Genomic DNA, 25,439 nt, shown 5'->3' on the forward strand with positions numbered 1-25,439 from the left:
AATTGATCTTAATCATACTTTGACCTCATTTTCATAATCCTAATCAATAACTTCACTCATTCACTTGTTTTGGCTTTGTCCATTAATCTTTTCATACGTGAGCTATAGGTTTGATTTATCTTAGTGGTTGATGTTAATCTCACCTTCTGTCTTTAGTGATTGAATTGTAAGCCTTCCTTGCCTATTATAGGGTTAACCCCTCCCTGGCAAGTTGAAGCTGTTCTCACATGGTGGACGTTGTTGTTTGTATAAGGTTGAGTTTTCTCCCGTGGATAACGAAAGACCTAGGGTTTGTGTTTAAAATTGAACCTAACCCACTTTTGGAAATCTTTTAGCCGAACTACGGCGTTCTGATCCTTACCTTTGATGGAAGGTACGTAGGCAACGGGTTCATCCGTTCGAACCCAATACCCAATAACACAAAAATAAAAAAATTGTATATTCTTTTCTCACCATCCCAATCATGTTTGCACAATCTTTATGTCATGACAAATAACATTTTTTTTACAACAAGTGTGAAAAGGGCTCCCTAGGAGTACCTAGGACGTAGTGGGTGCCTAACACCTTCCCATTGCGTAATTTACCCCTTACCCAGAATCTCTGATCTTTTTATTAGTTTTCTACGTGTAAAACTTCTTAGGCTTTTGTTCGCTTTTTAGCCAATCCTTTGGATAAATAAAAGTGCGGTGGCGACTCGAAAATTTCATGTATCTCTTAGCTTATGATTTAATCGATAGATCATATAGCGACGAATACACCGCTACAGAAAAGTGGCGACTCTGCTGGGGATCTCTCACCAGAGTCTCTGGTTGGTATTGCCTACTTTTCACCCTTGTTGTGCTATATTATTATTGTTTATCTGATATATTTTTGTACAATTTGGGATAACTGTATTGATTGTAATGTGTGAATTGCTTGATATACATTTGCTGTTTGCTTTGGTGATCTGTGAGATGAGTTCTATACCCGAACTCGAGTGCACTCTAGGATAGGAGAATGGCATAGTCTTGTTGACTGGTGTGGAGTAGTCCTTAGCCAGTTGACTTGCGAGCCCATTCACTTGGTGGAGGTCATGTTGAACTAATAATGTCACACAAGTTATTTGTGGTTAGGCATTATTCTTTCAATCATGTTCCGCAGAAGCCAAGGACCTTAGTTTACCAAACCCATCTTGGCCTATTTTTAGGACCGTAGTGCGGAGGTCGTTCAGATGTCAGTTCTGATACGATTGTTACGCGATACTACACTCATAAGAGTTTCTCTTGAGAATATTCTTGGAATACGAGTATTCGTTCCTCCGATAATATTCGAAAGATGGAACGATGATTATGGGAACCTCTGATAGAACATGTCTGGCAGGTTTAAACCCTAGTACACTCCCTTTGGGTGGTTCTTAACCGAGACTCCATGCTCGTGACTCTCGACAAACCCGTGATTCGTGGTTGAGTCGTTCAAACATTGTTAATATCAATGGATCCCGGATCAGGTGTAAAAACCTAAAATCCACCAAAGCGGCTGGTTGATATTAGGAATGTTTGAACCGGTTCATGTACCGTTAATATCAATGGAACTTGGGTGTCGATAAGGTGAAAACCTAAATCCACCAAAATGGATGATTGATATTAGGGATACATAGAGCTTTCCCACGACCTTCGTTTGGTGTGCTTTGTTTGATCCTTGAGTGTGTTTGTTGCATTCATACATTCACGCATTCATCCGCATTCATGTCATCAAAAAAGAGAAAATTTTCAAGGAACTTAAAGGGTTATTTGCAAAATTTTCAGACATGGAAAGACCAAAAAGGCATACAAAGAAGTACAGCTTTAAACAGCCTGATGTAAAAGAGTTAAGGAATCTGACATCGTATGTACTAGATCCCTTGGGTTTCAAAGCTCGATATGGGAAGCTTCTGCCGTTGCTGACTACTCAAGTGGATGAGGGATTGATGAGCACTCTTGCTCAGTTCTATGATCCGCTCTATCATTGCTTCTTATTTCCAGACTTCCAGTTGCTGCCAACTTTGGAAGAATACTCTCACCTCATTGGGATTCCTATTCTGGATCAAGTGCCGTTCAGTGGCCTAGAGAGTATTCCATCTGCTCGAGAGATTTCCAGCCTGTTGCACATAGATGAAGATCTGATTAGAGCTAATCTGACTACCAAAGGCGGAATTCAGGGTTTTCCTTCCGAGTTCCTCATTGCCCAAGCTACCTTTTATGGGAAGGCCATGAGTGAGGATGCCTTTGAGGCTCTATTTGTGTTACTCATCTATGGATTGGTGTTGTTCCCCAACTTTGACAAGTTCGTGGACATGAATGCCATTAGGATCTTTTCAGTTCTTAATCCAGTTCCGACCTTGTTGGGTGATGCGTATGTCTCCATGCATCTGAGGAATATGAAGAATGGAGGAGTCATTGTCTGCTGTTTACCCCTGCTGTACAAGTGGTTTATTTCGCACTTGCCGCAGACATTTGCTTTCAAGGAGAACAAGGGATGTCTACGATGGTCTCAGAGACTCATGTCTCTCACCAATGATGATATCACCTGGTATGATCGCGTGTATGACACCGTCCAGATCATTAACTCTTGTGGTGAATTCCCTAATGTGCCTCTTCTTGGTACATGTGGTGGGATTACCTACAATCCTACGCTTGCACGTCGTCAGCTTGGGTTCCCCCTAAAGGATAAACCCCATAACATTCTGTTAGAAGGTGTATTCTTTCAGGAGGGTAAAGATCCCCAAGGCCTGAAAGCCAGATTTGTCCGCGCTTGGCGCAATATTCGCATAAAGAGTAGGAATGAATTGGGTCCAAAGAACTGCATTGCTTTGGAGCCCTATACCTCTTGGGTCAGACAGAGGGCTGCTACCTACCTGATGCCGTATGATCATCCGAGACCTACACTGTTGGATGTGGCTGGGCCTTCAACCCTCCCTACCCAACGTGTAGAGGAGTTGAGAGAAGAAGACCTTTCGCGTGCCTGGATCCGCGAGAGAGAGGAATTGCTGCAGCAGCTCAAGGAGAAGGATGCTATGATTGAATTTCTCGAGCACCGAGTGATCGACGATCCGAACGACACTTGGACTTCTCTGCTTCCTCAGTCTTCCAAATTCTGGAAAAGGAAGTATGATCAACTTGCAAAGGAGAAAGCTGATATGGAGGCCGCCTATGAGAGAGAGATCAAGAAGTTGTGCACTTCTCGTCTTCCAGCATCCCGAGCTGTTAGGGATCCATAGGATGTCATTTACCTTTTCTCTTTGTAATAATTGAATTCAAAAATGCTGTATTTCTTTGTTTTGATATATTTTAAAAGAAATATTTTCCATGAGCAAATAAAATGTTTAATATTCAAAATATTGCAAATGAATACCCTGAGGGTTCCTTGAAAATCAAAGCATTTGCACAAAGCATTTCATGCATCATTCCTGCATAAACAGGTACCCATTTTTCTGGTCTTCCGGTTCTAACATCTGCTCTTCATTTATTTTGAAGACAAGCTGACTCACCGGTATTATACGAGGGTCAACTCTGCAAGGATTATGGAGCAGTTGGAACAAGAGAACCAGAGTTTGAGAGATGAGGTCGCCAGACTTGGCGCTTTGATGGAGCAACTTCTTGCTGCCCAGAATCAGCCAGCTCCTCAGCCAGCAACTCCCGTTCAGCGGACTGTCATATCAGAGATAGCAACATCAACGGTGCCCGTCAGTGCCCATCAGCCTAATGCTATGCCTCCCGGTTTTCCTTGGGGGATGCCTCCTGGCTTCATGCCTGATCTGCCAGCTCCTACGTTCGCTCAAATGCCGGCATCTAGCCCGGTCCCTATACCAGTACCTCCTGTCGTGCATACCATGCCTAGGGTAGACGACACCATTTATCACTCTGAAGCGTCTGAAGGCTCAGATGTTCATGAGAAAATGGATGCAATGAACGATCAATTCCTTGAGCTGAGAAAGGAATTGAGAACTCTTAGAGGCAAAGATCTCTTCGGCAAGTCAGCAGCCGAACTTTGTCTAGTTCCCGGTGTGAAAATACCAGTTAAGTTCAAAGTCCCAGACTTTGAGAAATATAAAGGGAACACTTGTCCTTTGGCACACCTGGTCATGTATGCCAGAAAGATGTCCACGCAAACAGACAACGATCAACTCTTGATCCACTACTTTCAAGACAGTTTGTCTGGTGCTGCCCTCCGTTGGTACATGAGCCTGGACAGCGTCAACATCCGCTCTTTCAATGATCTTGGCGAAGCTTTCGTCAAACAATACAAATACAACGTTGACATGGCGCCTGACAGAGATCAACTCAGGTCTATGTCACAAAAGGACAAAGAATCGTTCAAGGAGTACGCCCAGAGATGGCGTGAGCTGGCAGCTCAAATCACTCCACCATTAGAAGAGAAAGAGATGACCAAGATCTTTCTGAAGACTCTTGGGTCATTCTACTATGAGAGAATGGTGGCCAGCGCTCCCTCTGATTTCACCGAGATGGTGAACATGGGGATGCGTCTTGAAGAAGGCGTCCGCGAAGGACGGTTGTCAAAAGATGATAGTTCTTCCTCTAAACGGTATGGAGCGTTTAAGAGGAAAGAAGGTGAAGCGCATGCTGTGCAATCTCAGCCCAAACATCGAAGACCCTCTGTTCAGAGGAAGCCTGCACATCGTGCCGGACATCAGCACCAGGTGGCTCATGTGGCACCTGTATTCAAGAATAATGCTCAACAGTATCAGCATCAGCAGCAATATCCACAACCGCAATATCAACAGCAACAGCAGCGTCCACAGCAACAGGCTTACCAGCCTCGTGGAAGTACAACCAACCAAGCAAATGTGAACTACGATAGGAAGAAGGTCAGCTTCGACCCTATTCCAATGACATATACAGAGCTTTATCCCTCCTTGTTGGAGAGGAAGTTGGTTTCTCCCAGGGATCCTCCTGCAATTCCTGCAAACCCGCAATGGTGGTACAAACCAGACCAGCATTGTGTCTACCATTCCGGTGCTCCGGGCCACAATGTAGAGAACTGTTTCCCGCTGAAGAGTAAGGTTCAAGACCTCATGAGAAGCGGAATTCTGAGTTTTGAAGACTCTAACCCTAACGTCACCAGGAACCCATTGCCTTCGCATGGGAAATCTGTGAATATGATTCAGGAAGACCTTGGGAAATACAAGGTGAAGTACATCAGTCATATCCGGCAGTCATTGGTTGGATTACATAAGATGCTGTGTCAGCACAGCTATTTGAAGCATAATCATGACAAGTGCCGCGTCTGTTCTATTAACCGCTTGGGTTGTGATCAGGTTCGCCAGGAACTTCAGAAGATGTTGAATGAAGGTACCATTGAGATTCTCCAGAATCGCAATGTGGATACAGTTGAGCCCGAAGTGAGTGTCATCTCCCCGGTGTTCAAGATTCCAGAGCCTGTTGTTATTCGCTACAATAGCAACAAGCCGAAGGCTTCCCCTGCTTTGATCATCAAACCAGCCGGCCCTGTGCCGTATTCATCCGACAAAGCCGTACCTTTCCGGTACAATCCTGTTGCTGTCCAGGATGGGGTTGAAGTACCTCTGCCGTCTACTTCCGTGACCACTATTGCTGATGTTAGTGGGTTGACCCGCAGTGGTCGTGTATTTTCTGCGCCAGCCAAGGCTGTTGCTTCTGATACTGTTGTGCACCCGGTAGGGAATGCTGTGAATGTTCAGAATCCGGCACTTGCTGTTGCCCAGCCTTCCTCCTCCGTACAAAAGACTCCTGTTTCTTCAGCTGTTGGCCCGAGTGGCATTGTTGATGAAGAATCTGATGAGATGCTGAGGCTCATCAGAAAGAGCGAGTATAATATTGTAGACCAGCTTCTACACACGCCCTCCAAGATTTCCATTCTCTCTTTATTGCTGAATTCAGAGCCTCATCGGGAATCTCTGCAGAAAGTTTTGGATCTGGCGTATGTTGATCACGACGTCACCCTGGAACAATTCGATAGCATTGTTGCAAACATTACGGCTTGCAACACTCTGAGCTTTTGTGACGCTGATCTCCCTGAGGAGGGAAGAGACCACAACATGGCTTTACACATATCAATGAATTGCAAATCTGATGCAATGTCCAATGTGTTGGTGGACACTGGATCGTCTCTAAATGTGTTGCCAAAATCCACACTCTCTCGTTTGTCATATCAAGGTCCTCCTATGAGGCAGAGTGGGGTTGTTGTTAAAGCTTTTGATGGGTCGCGCAAGACCGTGATTGGGGAAGTTGATCTCCCGATCAAGATTGGACCAAGTGATTTCCAGATCACTTTCCAAGTAATGGATATTCACCCATCATACAGCTGTCTCTTAGGCAGACCATGGATTCACGAGGCTGGCGCCGTGACATCCACCCTACACCAAAAGCTGAAGTTTGTGAAAAACAAGAAATTGGTTGTAGTAGGGGGAGAAAAGGCTCTCCTGGTCAGTAATCTGTCTTCCTTCTCGTACATTGATGCAGAGGATGAAGTTGGAACTCAGTTCCAAGCTTTATCTATTGATAAACCAATCGAGAAGAAGTCTCCTTCATTCACTTCCTACCGTGATGCAAAGCTGGCCATTGAATGTGGTGCAGTCGCTGGATTAGGGAAAGTGCTTGAACTTGAAGATAACCGATCCCGGGCTGGCATTGGCTATGGTTCTGGGGCATTCAACGAGCAAGGTTTGTTCACAAGTGGAGGATTCATTCACGCCGATCAACCTGTAGAAGAGGAAGCTGCTGCTATCATTGAGGAAGAAGATGCAGAAGATTTGAACAATTTTGTTATTCCTGGTGGTGTCTGCCACAATTGGGTCGCTGTGGATGTTCCTACAGTTATCCATAGATCAGAGTAATTGTTCATTTTGTTTAAAACCCTTCTCCCATGCCAAAAGGAGAAGTGATGACATTGTTGGCAAAGCATATATACAATGATATTTTCATTCAATTTTTGCATTGTTAAACATTTGTTTTCCTTTGTTTTCACTTTTTGCTTTCTTTATGAAATCAGTGATCACAAAAAAACCATAAAAACAAAAATAAAAGCTATCAAAGCAACATTTTTCATCTGCATAATGATTTGCTTGTTTAAATTGTGAAGTTTTTTCTTAACCAAAATCATTATGCAGGTTGATCCTAAAACCCATTGAACATAATGATCCAACGCCATCTCCCAATTTTGAATTCCCTGTATTTGAGGCAGAGGAAGATGACGTTGAAGAGATTCCTGATGAGATCACCCGTCTCCTTGAGCACGAAGAGAAGATCATTCAGCCGCATCTCGAAGACTTGGAAACAGTCAACTTGGGATCTGAAGATTGTGAGCGCCTGGTGAAGATTGGGGCACTTCTTGAAGGGTCTGTTAAGGAAGATTTGATCAGCTTGCTACGAGAATATTCAGATATCTTTGCTTGGTCCTATGAAGACATGCCGGGTTTAGATACAGATATTGTGCAACATTTCCTGCCTTTGAAGCCTGAGTGCGTGCCTGTGAAGCAGAAGCTCAGAAGAACTCATCCAGATATGGCAGTGAAGATCAAAGAGGAAGTTCAGAAGCAAATTGATGCGGGGTTTCTGGTGACTTCGACATATCCTCAATGGGTGGCCAATATTGTGCCTGTTCCTAAGAAGGACGGAAAAGTCCGTATGTGCGTTGACTACAGAGATTTGAATAAAGCTAGCCCAAAAGATGATTTTCCTCTACCACACATTGACATGTTGGTAGACAATACAGCTAAATTCAAAGTCTTTTCCTTTATGGACGGATTTTCCGGATATAATCAAATCAAGATGGCACCAGAGGATATGGAGAAGACAACATTCATCACACCTTGGGGAACATTCTGTTATCGAGTGATGCCCTTCGGTTTGAAGAACGCCGGAGCCACGTATCAACGAGCTATGACTACCTTGTTTCATGACATGATGCACAAGGAGATAGAAGTCTATGTTGATGATATGATTGCTAAGTCCCGAACGGAAGTTGAGCATATTGAGCATTTGTTGAAGCTTTTTCAGCGTTTGAGGAAATTCCAGCTTCGTCTGAATCCGAACAAATGTACTTTTGGAGTCCGTTCCGGAAAGTTGTTGGGTTTTGTGGTAAGTGAAAGAGGTATTGAGGTTGATCCTGCAAAGGTCAAAGCAATACAAGAGATGCCCGCACCCAAAACTGAGAAGCAAGTCCGAGGTTTTCTTGGCCGCTTGAACTACATTTCCAGATTTATATCCCACATGACTGCCACATGTGCGCCGATATTCAAGCTCCTCCGGAAAGATCAGTCTCATGATTGGACCGAGGATTGCCAGAAAGCTTTCGACAGTATCAAAGATTATCTGTCCGAACCTCCGATTTTGTCTCCGCCAGTGGAAGGAAGACCTCTGATTATGTACTTGACAGTTCTTGAAGACTCGATGGGTTGTGTACTCGGTCAACAAGATGAATCAGGGAAGAAGGAGTTTGCTATTTACTACCTCAGTAAGAAGTTTACTGATTGTGAGTCTCGGTACTCTATGCTTGAGAAGACGTGCTGTGCTTTAGCTTGGGCAGCTAAGCGTTTGCGCCAGTACATGATTAATCATACAACTTGGTTGATATCCAGAATGGATCCAATTAAGTATATCTTCGAGAAGCCTGCTTTAACTGGGAGGATTGCCCGTTGGCAGATGTTATTGTCTGAGTATGATATTGAGTATCGAGCTCAGAAAGCTATCAAAGGTAGTATCTTGGCTGACCACCTAGCGCACCAGCCAATTGAAGATCATCAGTCTGTTCAGTATGACTTCCCTGACGAGGAAATTCTGTATTTGAAGATGAAAGATTGCGATGAGCCTACACTTGATGAAGGTCCAGAACCTGGTTCCAGATGGACGATGGTGTTTGATGGCGCTGTTAATCAATATGGAAATGGAATTGGGGCAGTAATTGTTAATCCCCAGGGTTCGCACATTCCATTTACAGCAAGGCTAACTTTCAAATGCACGAATAATATGGCGGAGTACGAAGCCTGTATTATGGGACTGGAAGAATGCATCGACTTAAGAATCAAATATCTTGATGTCTATGGTGATTCAGCTTTGGTTGTCAATCAGATCAAAGGTGAATGGGAGACGAATCAACCAGGTCTCATCCCATACAGAGATTATGCAAGGAGAATTTCAACTTTCTTTACAGAAGTTGAATTTTATCATATTCCTCGAGAGGATAATCGGATGGCAGATGCCCTTGCTACGCTTGCTTCCATGATTGTTGTCAGATGGTGGAATGATGTTCCCAACATTACTGTGATGCGCTTGGACAGACCCGCTCACATATTTGCAATCGAAGAAGTAAAAGATGACAAGCCTTGGTATTTTGATATCAAGAATTTCCTCCAGAACCAGGTCTACCCGCCTGGGGCATCTGTGAAAGATAGGAAAACTTTGAGAAGGTTGTCAGGCAGTTTCTACCTCAGTGGTGAAGTGCTGTATAAGAGAAATTTTGATATGGTTTTGCTCAGATGCGTGGATAGACACGAAGCAAACCTGTTGATGACTGAGGTCCATGAGGGTTCATTTGGTACTCATTCCAATGGACATGCCATGGCTAAGAAAATGTTGAGAGCAGGCTACTATTGGCTGACAATGGAGTCTGACTGTTGCAAGTATGTGAAGAAATGTCACAAGTGTCAAATTTATGCGGATAAGATTCATATTCCTCCGACACTCCTGAATGTGATTTCATCACCATGGCCTTTCTCTATGTGGGGAATCGACATGATCGGTATGATTGAGCCGAAAGCGTCCAACGGACATCGGTTTATTCTCGTAGCAATTGATTACTTCACCAAATGGGTTGAAGCCGCTTCGTACGCGAATGTAACCAGACAGGTGGTTGTGAAGTTTATCAAGAACCAGTTGATTTGCCGTTATGGTGTGCCAGAGAGGATCATTACTGATAATGGATCCAATCTGAATAACAAGATGATGGATGAGTTGTGCGCTGAATTCAAGATTGCACACCATAATTCCTCTCCTTACAGACCTAAGATGAATGGGGCTGTTGAAGCTGCTAACAAGAATATCAAGAGAATTATCCAGAAGATGACTGTCACCTACAAAGATTGGCATGAGATGCTGCCATTTGCTTTGCATGGATATCGTACGTCTGTACGCACTTCAACAGGGGCAACCCCTTTCTCTCTTGTTTATGGCATGGAAGCCGTTCTCCCAGTAGAGGTGGAGATCCCATCAATGCGAGTCTTGATGGAAGCCAAGTTGACTGATGCTGAATGGATTCAGAGTCGTTATGACCAGTTGAATTTGATTGAAGAGAAGCGATTAACTGCCATGTGCCATGGTCAGTTATATCAGCAGAGAATGAAGAAAGCATTCGACAAGAAGGTCAAGCCTCGTGTGTTCCGAGAAGGTGACCTTGTGCTCAAGAAAGTTTTGTCTTTCGCGCCCGATTCCAGGGGCAAGTGGACTCCAAACTACGAGGGTCCATATGTTGTTAAGAGAGCCTTTTCAGGCGGAGCTTTGATGCTTACAACAATGGATGGGGAGGATTTCACTCGTCCTGTGAATTCAGATGCAGTTAAAAGATACTTTGCCTAGAAAAAAGTATATGCAAATGAAAAAGAATAAGAAAACAGAATTGCTCGCTAAGTTGAAAACCCGAAAGGGCGGCTTAGGCAAAAATGAGCGTCTCGGTGGAGAACCCGCAAGGGTAATCCAGGCAAAAATTAGAGACTTGAAAAAAAGAGATATATTTGCATCCCGCTAGATTGAGTGCCTCACCCTGGGGCAATCTAGGCAAAAATTAGGGATTTGGCAAGTAACTGCATCCTGACAAGACTTTCTGGTTCATCAGTCGTCATTTCGTCAGAAGATTCTCGATTCGTCGTCAACTGAAGCTTCGGATACATCGAGATTCAAATTGGTAGAGAAAGGATCATTATGTTCAATGTAGCCCTCTTCCAATATATATCATTGATTTCAAATTTGTACAGATCTATGGAGTCTTGCCATTTGCGGGCTACCATTCTATCAAATCAATTTGAGCTTTTTATCCAATTATTTGCACTCTTATTTGTTTCAATTCAACAAATGTTTTGCATGTTTTAAATTGATAAAAATGTCATTGTTTTAAACAAATCAAATTTTTCAAAATTTTTGTTTTAAACAAAGTGAGCATTCACAAGATTGAAAGGATACTCAAGAATGTCTCAGTGCTCTCCCGAGGGTGGCATGATTCCCAACAGGTAAGACATTGGTTCATATTCCTGGTTTGGTGGTATCTTCTTTCTTCAGATCTTTGTTGAGGTTGTTCCTCGGACAGAGTTGTTGTTGGGGCTGTTCCCCAGTATAGTCGCAAGTGATTTGTTGTTGAGGACTTCGTTTTCTCCAGCAGCAGTTTCCCTTAGCATGGGTGTTTTCTTGTAGAAGTTTCGGCGGTTGATGGTTGGTCACCTTGGTGCCCTGTCACTTTCTCCAGTGGGTCGTATGCCCCAGACTTTATTTGTCTCCTCAGCGCAGTCATGAGTATAACTGACTGATTGATACTCCCCTCGGAGTTGCGAGTAGAGCTATTATTAGTATCCCCACCAGGGTTGCAAGTGGAGTTGTTACCGCTCTCCCCCATGCAGTGTGCCAGCAGGATTTGTCTGTTTCCTCAGCACGTTCGTTTTCTTCTGAAGACTTGGTAAGTCAGTGGTTTGATACCCGGTACTTTACCCTTTCCCCGGCGAAGTCGTCTGCGGAATTGTTGCTATCTCTCCATCAGAGTTTTATCTCTTCAGCAGAGCAGGATTTATTTTCCTACTCAGTGGTTGTTTGGGTTGACATCCCAGTGTTGTAACCATCTTTTCCTCAGCTTAGTCTGCAGAATGTTTGTTGTGGCAGTTTCGCCAGTTGAATACTCCTTCAATCCCCGATATGGTCGGATGATGGCTCTAGCCTCCAGTGAACGGATTAATTTCCTGACTGTCTGTGATCCCCAGTAGAGTGGCTTACATTGCAGAATCTGCTCATTGTGATCAGTTTGCTGTGTATTCTCCCCAAGTGGAGTGGTCCGTTGCAGAATCTACTTGTTTGATCTGTCCTCCCTCAGTGGTTTGTTCCCCAAGAGAGTAGCCGACGGTTTTCCCCAGTAGAGTTGCTTATGCAGTCAGATTCTATTTGGATGATATCATTCTCCCTCAGTGGGTTATTCCCCCAGTGGAGTTGTGTGGAGTTTGCTTCTACAGCAGTTCTTGCTCGTGCTTAGGCACCCCCTTTGTTTCTCAGTTGACACTGGGATCCCCTGCAGATATACTTTGGGACTTCTCTTGTTCCCCTACAGATTCGTCTTGGTGGCTGTTTGCCCGTTGTGACTTTCTGTACCCTGTTTTAGGTTGCTTCCTGATATTTCTGATTCTCTGCTTTTTCAGCAGTACCTGCAGATCTTTGCTTTACAGCATATAGATCTCCGCAGAGTGGCTCTCCAGCTGGTTTTTCCCCTGGAAGTATAATACCGGACGTTTTGGTTCCTGAACTTGTTTGTGTTAGAACTGTCTGTTTTGTCAGCATTCATCAAACGTAAATCACGCATATTCATGCATATTCATAAACATTCAGATATTCATGTTGCATTTCTTGCCATATATCTTTCGTTTGTCGTGTCTCCTGCTATGGTGATATAGATCTCTTTACAGATCTCCCCAAGCAGATGTCGGGTGTTATAAATCTCTCCATATAGAGTCAACCCCCATAAGCAGAAAATGTTGTCTTCTCCTCTGCAGTTCCCCACTGAGATATATCCTCGTGGATGACGGTTTCTTCCGTTTCCTCCCAACACATATATTGGGATGGATTTTCCTATTTGAGTTATATCCTCATTAGGACGTGTCTTTATTCAGTCTGTCTTTTCGGATCATTCCCGAATTGGCTATTTGTCAAACATCTTGTGCTTCCCAGTGGGTTGTTCCCCAGCGGAATGTTTTTTGGGCCTCTACCCTCATACCGGTAGTTGTAAGTCCTACTTTTCCTGGCTTTCTTGACAGAATTTGTGGTTATACACCCTTTATTCTCCAGCCAGAGTTTTTGGTTTTCTACCTACTACCCGGTAGTTGTAAATCCTATTTTCCTGCTCTTCAGCAGTTTGTGGTTTGTTATAAACCCTATTTTGGTTTCCCGTGCGGATTTGTGATTTGTTCTATCCCCACGCAGAGTTCTTGGTCTTCTACCCCGTATTCGGTAGATGTAAACCCTAATTTTGTGGTTATCTTCATCTAGTCTTTGATGTTGATTTTCCTTTGCTTGTGTAAGTTGCTCAGATCAGCACTTATATCCCTAGCAAGTCTTTTGTGGATAATTGCCGTATGCTAGCAATTTTATCCCCAGTGGGTCTTTTCACCGTATGCTAGTGATTTGTTCCCCGGATCATTGGTTGTTTACCAGTGCATCCCCAGCTAGTCTTCTGTCGATAATTGCCGGATGCTTGCAATTTATCCTCAGCAGTTCGCCTTTCATTTACCCCTTTTGTTGGTAATGTCTGTTGCTCCTTTTGATTGGTTATCATTATATACCTAGTTGGGTATCCCGATGCCTTTCTGTTCGGTTGATTTATCCATTATTAACCCAGTAACCGGTTGTGGATAATCTTCCATGCGATTATATTATTCACGGTCTGCCGGTAATGAATAATATATCTCATGCACTCTTCAGTCGAAGCCTTTTGCGTTTCCCCGGTCGAGTAAGATTCGCTATTTCCCTTTGCGGAGTCGAATATTTCTTGTTGTTGGATAATTGCCGGATGCTTGCAATTTATCCCTTTGAGTTGTCTTTCGTTTACCCGTATGCTTGGTATCGATCGTCTCTCTTTTTGGTTAGTCACCTATTATATACCCAGTAACCGGTATCTCTGGTGTCTTTTCCTTTCGAGTGTATTATTCACGGTCTGCCGGTAATGAATAATATATCTCATGCGCTCTTTAGTTGGAATCCTTTGTTGATTTTCCCCAACTGAGCAAGATTCGTATTCTTTGTAGAATCGAATGTCCATCCTTTAACCAGTTTGCGTTTTGGATGATGAGTGTATTGGAAGTGAAAACCAATTCACGCTTCGGTAGATCACCTATTATATACCCAGTAACCGGTATCTCTGGTGTTTCTTACCATGCGAGTTTATTATCTACGTTCTGACGGTAATAGATAATATATCTCATGCGAGTATTCTTATCCACGGTCTGCCGGTAATGGATATTATATCTCATGCACTCTTTGGGTTTGTGTCCCCAGTTGAGTAAGATTCGTTTTCCCGTTGTGGATTCGAATGTCCATCCTGTAAGTCGATCTGCTTTTTCAAGCCCTCCTTGCGGATGATGAGTGTTTTGGGAGTGAAAACCAATCCACGTCTTCGGATTTTATCCTATAAACAACCCAGTAACCGGTTCAGGATAATTCTCCTTTCGAGTATATTGTTCACGGTCTGCCGGTAATGAATAATATGTCTCATCTGAGTATTCTATCCACGTTCTGACGGTAATGGATATTATATCTCGTTCACTCTTGAGTCGATCTTTTGATTGTTTTCCCCTCAGAGTAAGATTCATTTTCCTTGTGGAATTGAATATCCATCCTATAAACAAGTTTGCTTTTCTAGCTCTCTTCAGGATGATGAGTGTTTTGGAAGTGAAATCCAATTCACGCTTTGGGCGGTCACCTATTATATACCCAGCAACCGGTATCCTTGGTGTTCCCTCCTTTCTGCTCCCTATTATGACCTCGGTCCCCCTGTGGAGTCAGATTTTCCTGAGTTTGTTACCCGTATGCCCGGTAACATCTCATTTGTTGTTGCTTCCTCAGTGAAGTTTTCTTTTCGCTTCTCCCCAGGAGTCAGCTTGTATCTCTCCAATGGATTTATTTTCCATTTGGAATTCTCTTCCCAGTGTGAGTCCTTCACTCCCCAGTGAGTTCTCCTGTCTGTTTTCTGTTATTTCCTAATCAGAGTCGTGTCTTGTCCACGTTATGTCAGTTTTGTTTTCCCCCAGTTTAGAGTCGTGTATTGTTCACACATTTCTTTTTTCTTTTATTATCCCCATAGAGTCTTGTTAGAGTCTCTGTTCCTGGTGAGTGTATTACTCCGACGGATCGTCTTTTCTTCTGTGTGAATCATATTCCCCACAGATTTTGTGTCTTTTGCACGCATACATCTGCATCATGAGGTCTCTTAGGGACCAAAATTTGTCTCATTACTGTTATTTAAGCCCATTCTACCGCGTCGAGATGAAGATTTCTAAACTTCCCTTCTCCGGCTAGAATGACCTTAAATAGGGGCATCTGTAAGACCCCAATTTTGGGCCCTAAGATCCCTCATGGCCCATATCATTCATATCATGGCCTCAAGGATCAATGCATGCCTTTGCTTTCCTCTTAGTGGATAGATTGCCTTGTGGGTTTGTTTCTTGATCACCAAGCATACTTTGCATTTGTATATCTTTGCTTTCATATGTTTATCATTCAAAAAGTACAAAAATATTGTCAGCCTAACCTTGTTGATTGCAGTTGAAGCAATCATCAGCAATTAGGTCAAAGTCAGCCATTGATCAGTCAAAGCAATGGATGGTGGCCATTCTTGCAGAATTTGGGCACCATGATCAACAATCAAAGATTCATACATCTTGAGACATCATTTGAAGTCAAGTTCTCAAGGAATTAGGGTTTGGAATTCATCAGAAGAAGTTCAATCATCCAAAACCCTAGAAAAAGTCAACAGAAAGTCAAACTTGGTCAACTGTGGATTTAATCAGAAATTTGATGGATAGAATTGCTCTGAAGGAGTTCATTCATGCTTATATAAGCCTCATCTATCATGTCAAACCTCATCATGGAAGAAAATCAAGCCAATCAGAAAATTTTCCAGAAATAGCAAGTGGACCTGTAATTTCAACTGCCAAAAATGGAAACTTCTTGATCTTAAACTTACATCATGATACAAGCTTCAAATGAATTTTTGCCCAACATGAAAGTTGAAGATCTTGTTCTCCCATTTTCAAAAAGTCCAAGAACTCTCAAATCCCATGTGTGGTTGTCAAGATATGATCAAATCATTTTCACCAATTTTTGAACTTCAACAAGCCATATCTCTCAAACCATAAGGCCAAATTTGGTGGGGTTTTTTTCCTACAAACCACATTTTTCATCCTCTTTCCAAAAATATAAATTTCATGACCTAAAACCTTACCATTCAAAATGGCATTTTTGGACCTTTTGCATTTAAATTCAAAGTTTGACCAAACTTTGACTTTTTGATTTATGGACTTTTTCATCATTTTGCCAATTGGGAAAGGTTTCATACCACATTTGTGACTTGTCTCAAGCCTTAAACCATCATCATATCACCATGTTACTACCATTTTGGACCAAGGTACAAAGTTGGCATTTTTATGCATTTTGGTTCAAAAAGCAAAACCAGTACAGCAGTACATGTACAACCACAAACAGCATTTTGCAATGTCCTTCTGCAGCCTATGCCAAGGCCCAGCTCGAGCCAGCCTGCACCCTCCATTTTCCACATTTTCAAAATTAGCAAATATGCAAAAGGGTTTCATTAAGGTGAGTTTGATTAGCACATGGATTAGTAACCATAAACAGACAATATAAGGACATTGTTCTGTCATTCTCACAACCCTAGACAGCAGCCACACGACAGAAAATACATTCCCTCTCCTTCTTGCAAATTTGCATACTGGGATTTTCTGCTCAAAACAACAAAGACCCTTGAACAAACCTTGATTGTTCTTCATTTAAACATATTTCTGAGATCATTGCTACCATCAAACACTAGCTGGAATCGTTTCTCATGTCCTGTTATTCAAAGCATACAACAATGGCAGTTGGAGCTGCAAGGTTTTCTAAGCATCCTTGAACCAACCTTCTTCAAGTATTCAACATTGCAAAGCACAAGGAAGGACTGTTCGAGCACAACAACTTCAAAACAACACTGCACATCAGTTTGTCTTCACAATCAAGTAAAAATCTCAATCTCTTCTTTCTTTATGCCATGACATGTTTTAGATAGATTACATGTTGCTGATTCTAATGAATGTTAATTTGCTTGAAATGGTTGGTTGTGCTGAGAGAAACATGGTTTTCATTTTTCATGCTTGAAGATATTTTTCTTCGATTTGCTCATTTGTGATGGATTCATTGAAAACCATTGCCATACCCTTGTTGCCTGATGTTTAATGATGTTGATAGCATGTTCAATTTTGTTTTCTGGGCCCATGAAATTTTGAGTTGCATAGTGATGCTGAAACCTTGCTGCTGTTTTGAACCACATGAACATGCCTAGAAAATCCATGCTGTTTATGTGCTGTTGTATGTTTGGTCGAAACATGTTTGTTTGATGATTGTTGATACTTGCTTGATGACACCATGAACCATGCTGCTAAATCCTGCTATGATGAACTCTGTCATTATTTCTAGAAAAAATCCAGCTTCATAGATGCATGAGGATTGGCTATTGTTGTTACTTATGTTGCATGAAACATTTCTATGCCCTGCTGTTATTGCTTGAGCCATAAACTTGCAAGATTTCCTCATGAACTGATGGCATTGGTTTGTTGTTGTGTTATGGTTGTATTGAAGAATCCTGGTAAATGCTATGCTGTTGTAATTGCTGACCAAGTTTTGGTGTGGATGTTGGTAACTACACATGTATGCCCTGCTGCTGTTATGCTTGAACCATGCCATGCCTATAAAATCCACATGGGTTGTGCTCTGTTGTTTGTGTTAGGATGCCATTTGAGTGATAATGCTATGCTATTACATTGTGTTTGGTCTGCTATTGAATTTTGACATACCATTGCTGTTGTTGAACCCTGCTTGCTGTATGAACATTTCCAATGCCATGCTGTGGTTTGTTTTGTTTGGTTGTTGATGAACACATGATACCATTGCTACCATGACCACTGCTGTTTTGAATCTCATGAATATGCTTGTTTGTTGTTGGTTAATACTGCATGATGTTGATGCTGCATGACCATTTTGGTTTCTTGATGCTGTTCATGTGTTTGTCGATTTAATGATGAATGATGAGGAATGAATGCTGTTATGCTCAACCATGCTGCAAATTGATGATGAATACATGAGCTGCCATGTTGTTAAACCTAGCTCTGTCCAGACTTCCATGATTTATGTTTTGTATTTATTGGTTGAGATTGCATGTTGAAATTCTTGCTATGCTGTTGTGTGGTTTGGTTGAATCATGTTGTGTTTGATGTGGTTGAACATGAGCAATTGCCCTGCTATTAAACCTGACCATTGCCATGAAAACATATGATTTGTGTTGAATGTTGTTGTTTGATTGCTGTAATAACATTACCAATGCCCTGCTGTTTGCTATTTTTGAACTGCCCAGAAATCCTTTGAATTGTGCTTGCCATGTTTATTTGTTGATGATGGTTGATGTTGTTTGAAAATGATTGTTGTTTGCTTGCAAAACCTTGCTGTTAGAAACCTTAGGGTTTTGAAAAACCAGAATTTGAGCTCATTGGCGCATTACACTGTTCCATTGGCTGAGAGCCAATAGGAACATTTCGTTCCCTTCCCCCAAAACGCTGCAGTTTTGATTAGTGAACCCGAAATTACGCTTATGCCATCGTTGACTCTTATGTTGACCAATTGCCATGCCATGTTCTTCATGTTTTCATCAATTGTTCATCAACTTCCACAATTCATTTTAAATTCATTTTAACTCCAAAAATTGTGAGATTTTTTGCATTTAACTCATGAATGTGTCTAGAATTTTATTATGAATTTTAATTATTTTTCCATTGGCTGGATTTTTTATGATAATTATTTTCTTGACATGTATGCCAAAATGATACATTGTGCCATTTCAATTGTGAAATTCTCATGACATATCCTTTGAGCTTGAAATTTTTTGTGGTGAAGCTAGACTCAATGACCTTTGTTTCCATATAGAGTTTGTGCATTTATCATTTGTGGATTGAGAGTTATGATTTTTTGAAGTTATGTGTTGAATTTGGTGCTATACCATGATCATGCATTTTCCCAATTTTTGTTCACATGCTTCCTCTTATTCAAATCACTTGAAATTTTGCATGAATGATATATCACATGTCTAGTTTGTGTATGAATTTTCTTGGAATTAATCTTGTTGTTTTCCATTTGATTGTGAATTTTCTTCCATATTTGGTCATTTGTTGACTTTTTGTGCTATGCCTTGCCAAATCTTTTGTGAAATTCTCATATCTTATTGTATGACCATGAAATTTCATATGTGATAACTAGACATCTCAAGCTTTGCATTGGTGTTAATCTCATTCATTTCTCTTCTGTTTTCAAATTGATATGATTTTTTGAAGTTGACCCATGATTGTTGACTTTCACCATGCTTACTTGAATTTAGTTTGACTTCATGATTTTACCTGAGTGCCTTCCTCTCATCCAAATGCCATGAAATTTGACATGCTTACCATGTTAGATGTTAGGATTGAGTGTGATTTATTTCATGATTTTTGAGATTGTTTAAGTTGACTTTTGAATGAAGTCTTTGCTGTTGACTTTTGTATGCTTCTCTTGCCATGCTTTGCATCCTTTTGCACATGAAATGACCATGATGCATGATATAACTATGAATCCAATTGAGAATGCTTTTTGAATGTTTAGACTTGGTTTGGGTTGACTTTTCCTTGCTGCCTTGACTTTTTCTTTCATCTTTGACCCTAGGCTAGTCCTAGTGGTCTTCTAAGCTTATGTTGAGTTCATCTGTTTCAGGTTAAGCACCAATGCCCCAAAGACCTTTCAATTTTGATTGAGTTGGTTTGTTTATCATGTGCTAACACTTGTTTTGTAGGTTGACTCACATGCTTGAGTCTTTGTGCCTTGCACAATTGGTCCCTCTGTGGTTGACTATTGGTTTATTTCCTTTTGATTTTGACTGTTGAGTTGTTTACTAATTGGTCTGACTTTTGCAGGTACTTTAGTTGCCTAAGTTCTTTGAACTTGATTGCTTGCTTTGCTATTTAGCATTTGCTTTGAGGTATAATTACTTCCTCTTCATGTAGTCTGGAGACCCGGTCTGTTATTTGACCGGGCAAACTGTCTGAAGTCCTCCTTAAGAGGCAATGCCTGTGTTTGTTTATATTTGTCCTAAGCAGGAAAAGTCCTTCAAGTAAGGCAATTGGTGGAAGGTAGGGATAAGCAATCTATCCCCCACTAGTCAGTGTGTCCTCTCTTTGCTCCCATTACATGGTTGAAGCAATGAGATAAATACCCAAGATCTAATCGAGTCAATAATGTGGAGAGAGTTCCTACTTTCTGAACTCCCACACTTTCTTTGATGCTCTCTCTGATCTGAGATAGAAGCAATGAGGCACACCCCTCATCTCCTTTCATCTGCTTCACCTGAGCCCCTCAATGGCCAGGTTAAGAGCGACCTTCACCCATTACAGTGGACTTTTAAAGTCAAACCCTCTTGTGTGAGCCCCCATTGTTTGGCTATAGAGTGTGCTGGCTGATATTCATTGATTGATTGATTGCTTCATATGCACTTGCCTGCTTATATGTTATGCATTTATCATCATCATCAATTGCCATTAATGCATGATCATCTCATTTGCTTTTGTGATGTTATCATTGTTGTTTGCCCATTGAGGACAATTGTAAGTCCATTGCTTTGGCATTTGCTCCTGTGATATGGAAGGATAGAGTGTAAGACCTCATTGGTCACTCATATCTTCTGTTTATCTGTGTGTATGTGAGGATACAGTTATAAGTCCCTGTAAGTTGGCATCTGTTATCCTGTGATCATAATTTGACCTGTTTGATGTTGTATGTGAGGTTGCAGTTATAAGTCCCTGTAAGTTGGCATCTGCTTTCCTGTGATCATAGTTTGTTTCATCTGTTTGTATGAGAGGTTGCAATCATAAGTCCCTGTAAGTTGGCATTTGCATTCCTGTGATCATATTGTTGCTTTTGTTCTTGTATGTGAGGATCCATTGCAAGTCCCTGTGATGTGGCATTGGATTTCCTGTGAGCATACTGTGGAGTTAACCTAAGTCCAGATAGATTGGCAGTTGACTTCCATAGTTCATCTTTGTTTTTCTTTTGAGGAGATTGGTGTAAGTCCATTGAGTGGCATCTGATATCCATTTCTGTTTTAGGAGACTGGTGTAAATCCATCTATTGGTATCCGGTATCCGCTTTTATTTCTTTGCCTGTGGAGATTAGTGTAAGTCCATTGAGTGGCATCTGATATCCCGTTCTGTTTTAGGAGATTGGTATAAGACCAGTGATTGGCATCCGATATCCGCTTTTGCTTGCTTTGTTTGTTTATTATTATTAATTGCTATTCCAAAGGACACACTTGAATCATCTGCTATATGATTTCAAGAAGTGAACCTTCTAAGAGGTTTTACTTTCCATCTTCATCCATTCATCATTCATTACGTCTTAGAACCTTTTCACATTTTATCTTTTAAACCTGACATAAGTGTTGTGCAAACATCTTCATGTTTTCTAACTAAAAACCTGGACTCAAGTCCTTGACCTTTTTTCAAAACTCCATTTCATAATACTTATTTGAATTGATCTTAATCATACTTTGACCTCATTTTCATAATCCTAATCAATAACTTCACTCATTCACTTGTTTTGGCTTTGTCCATTAATCTTTTCATACGTGAGCTATAGGTTTGATTTATCTTAGTGGTTGATGTTAATCTCACCTTCTGTCTTTAGTGATTGAATTGTAAGCCTTCCTTGCCTATTATAGGGTTAACCCCTCCCTGGCAAGTTGAAGCTGTTCTCACATGGTGGACGTTGTTGTTTGTATAAGGTTGAGTTTTCTCCCGTGGATAACGAAAGACCTAGGGTTTGTGTTTAAAATTGAACCTAACCCACTTTTGGAAATCTTTTAGCCGAACTACGGCGTTCTGATCCTTACCTTTGATGGAAGGTACGTAGGCAACGGGTTCATCCGTTCGAACCCAATACCCAATAACACAAAAATAAAAAAATTGTATATTCTTTTCTCACCATCCCAATCATGTTTGCACAATCTTTATGTCATGACAAATAACATTTTTTTTTTACAACAAGTGTGAAAAGGGCTCCCTAGGAGTACCTAGGACGTAGTGGGTGCCTAACACCTTCCCATTGCGTAATTTACCCCTTACCCAGAATCTCTGATCTTTTTATTAGTTTTCTACGTGTAAAACTTCTTAGGCTTTTGTTCGCTTTTTAGCCAATCCTTTGGATAAATAAAAGTGCGGTGGCGACTCGAAAATTTCATGTATCTCTTAGCTTATGATTTAATCGATAGATCATATAGCGACGAATACACCGCTACACATACATCTGCATCATGAGGTCTCTTAGGGACCAAAATTTGTCTCATTACTGTTATTTAAGCCCATTCTACCGCGTCGAGATGAAGATTTCTAAACTTCACTTCTCCGGTTAGAATGACCTTAAATAGGGGCATCTGTAAGACCCCAATTTTGTCCCTAAGATCCCTCATGGCATCATGTCATATCATTTGCATTGCCTCAAGGATCATTGTGCACCTTGCTTCCTTCCCTATGGGTGGGTTATCCTTTGAGAATGTTTCTTGATCACCAAGCATTCCTTGCATTTGTATATCATTGCTTTTCATTTGTTTACTAACCAAAAGTACAAAAATATGTCATCTAACCTTGTTACTTGCAGCTGAAGCAATCTTAGGTCAAAGCAGTCAAGGCATTCATTGAGCAATAGATGGTGGCCATTCTTGAGAATTTGGGCACCACAGTCATTCACAAGAGCTTATATGAGCTAGGATGTTATTTTGAATCAAAATCTCAAGAGGTAGAAGCTTGAATTTCATCTGAACATAGCCAGGTCAACTAAAACCCTAGCCAGTCAACTGCAAGTCAACTGTGGATTTGGAGGTGGGAAGTGATTAGAAATACTTCATTCATGTTCAAACAAGTCTCATTTGACATTTCAAACATCAACATTGAAGAAAATAAAGTCAGGTCAAAACTTTCCAAAAATAGAAAGTGACCTATAATCCAAATTTGCCAAAAATGGAAAGGTTTTAACCTAACTTCAACTTCAAATTACATGACCAAAAATGTTTCAAATGAAATTTTGTTGAACATGAAAGTTGTAGATCTTTCTCTCCCATTTTCAAAAAGACCAAGATCATCTATTTCTCATGTGTGGCTAAGGAGATATGATCAAAACATGGCAAGGTGTACATGGAGATTCAAATGTGCATAACTTCTAAACCAAAGCTCCAATTCAAGTGGCTCTTTTTTGTACATTCTTCTCTTGACTTCTACTTATCAAATCATGCATTGCATTTCATGAATTATGATCACATGAACATTTGGTATTTCACTTGATTTTTGGAGGGAATTTTGAAAGTTTAAAATTGGTGAATTGTTGGAACATTCTATCATTGCCAATAGCTCCAAAATGCATTTTTAAGTGAATTTGAACTCAATCACGTGCACTGTTCATCATGCACACCATGCATAAGGTGAATTTGCTAATTTGCACTCACACCTTCATTTTACTAATTCCATTTGCCATATGCTTAAACATGATTAGGGAAGTGATTAAGGAGAAGTATATATAGCAAATCCTAACAGAATTCTGCTAACAACACTTCATTTTTCAGATCTAGATCTAGAATACCAAAATTTCTCTCTCAAAATTTTCTTCCATTTTCTTCATTTCCAATTCTTTTCCTTGCTTAATTCTTGTTGTTGAGTTGAGCTTGAGCAGGATCATCCATAGAATCAGTAGAAATCGTGCAGCATTGGAGCATTTGAAGCTTGGAAGCAACAATGGCAAATCAAAAATTCTGTGGAATCGTGCATAACTGAGCTGCAATTCCTCTTCCAATCATCCATACAAGTGTTCTAGAGGAGATTTTGAGCATTGCAAAGGCATAGATCCAGCTAAATCCAGTTCTGCTTCTACAAGTGGTTACAAATTAACTCTCATAATTTTGCTTTTCATTGACATGATATTATAGATCTTGCTATGCTGAGTAGTTTAGGCTTTGAATCAATGAATTTCGTGCCAAATTGAGTGAGAACTGATTGATTAAAGTTTGGTGGATGATTTTTAATCTCTTCGATCCGTGCTTGTTGTTACGTTTCATGTTGAAATGATTATGGATTGTGAATATATGTTGATTGATCTTCACAATGATATGCTCACATGCTGTTTCTGGACATGTTGAAATTTTCTGGAAAATTATGGATGAAGATCTTGAAGATCTTCATCGTGTTCATCACTGCCTGCGTTTTTCCTGCGAATTTTCCTAGGACCTTCATACAGTTTGCTGCGAATTTTGTTGCATGTTCATATGGTTTCCTGCGGATTTCCAATTCCAGCGCGTGCATGCATTAGTTTAGGGTTTGGACAAAACGGCTGCGTTTCAGCCTTAGGCGCGCCAATTTCAAATTGAGCCTCACTTCGATTCCAGCTGGTGACATGTATTCAAAATGCTTCATGATTATTTGCCATTTCCCTCCATTTATTCATACCATGCTTCATACATTTTTTTTAATTTTTCTTTAACTTCTAAAATTCATAAATAATTGAAAATTGCTCCAAAAAATATGTGGTTTTTTGCATGATGTCACATTTTCTGTCTATTATATTTTGGTTATTTTTCCATAAATTTTGCACGGCTGGAAATTATTTTGTGCTAGGGTTTGTTAACATGTATGCTATTTTGACCTTGCTTGCCATATCTTTTGTGAAATGATGAGTTTTAATCCAATGCCTCTGAAATTTTGCATGCTTAAACTAGACTCTTGGTTGGACATTTTGGTGTTGAGTTTGCATTTTTACCATTTGTGGTTGCTGATTTATGATCATGTGAGTGTAGGTGTGACAATGTGTGTCACATCTTTGCTTGCTCAATTTGATTAATTTCTTTGCCATACCAAATGAATTCCAACTGCTCTGATTTTTTGTATAAGGTTTGATATGTATGTTGTGAATGCTCATGAATTTTTGTGAAATTTTTGGATTGATTTCTGATTTGATTGACATTTTTCTTTCTGGATTTCCATGTGTGAGCTTTTGAATAGTCTTGGTTTTCATTTGATCATGAAATGCTTGTGGTTTATCCTATGGATATGAAATTTTACACATTGTTTATAGACATATTAAAGGTTGTTTTGGCTTGTCTTTACCATGTTCCACTTCTGTTTTAGGCTTGTGCTAAGTTGGTGTAACATTTGGTGTCATACTTGAGCTTGTTTTGATTGCCTTGCCTTATACAATTTGATTACCATGCTTAATCATGTCCAATTGCCCTAATTTTTGGTGTGATGATCATGTTGGATGTTCTGTTTACCCATGAATTTTCTCAAGATTATTTGAATCATTTTTGAATTTATGTGCATTTGTTCATTCTGATGTCTCAATGTGCTCACCACTTGCATACCTTGC

Source organism: Lathyrus oleraceus, chromosome 7 (genome assembly GCF_024323335.1).
Source record: "Lathyrus oleraceus cultivar Zhongwan6 chromosome 7, CAAS_Psat_ZW6_1.0, whole genome shotgun sequence".
In the NCBI taxonomy this organism is placed as follows: Eukaryota; Viridiplantae; Streptophyta; class Magnoliopsida; order Fabales; family Fabaceae; genus Lathyrus; species Lathyrus oleraceus.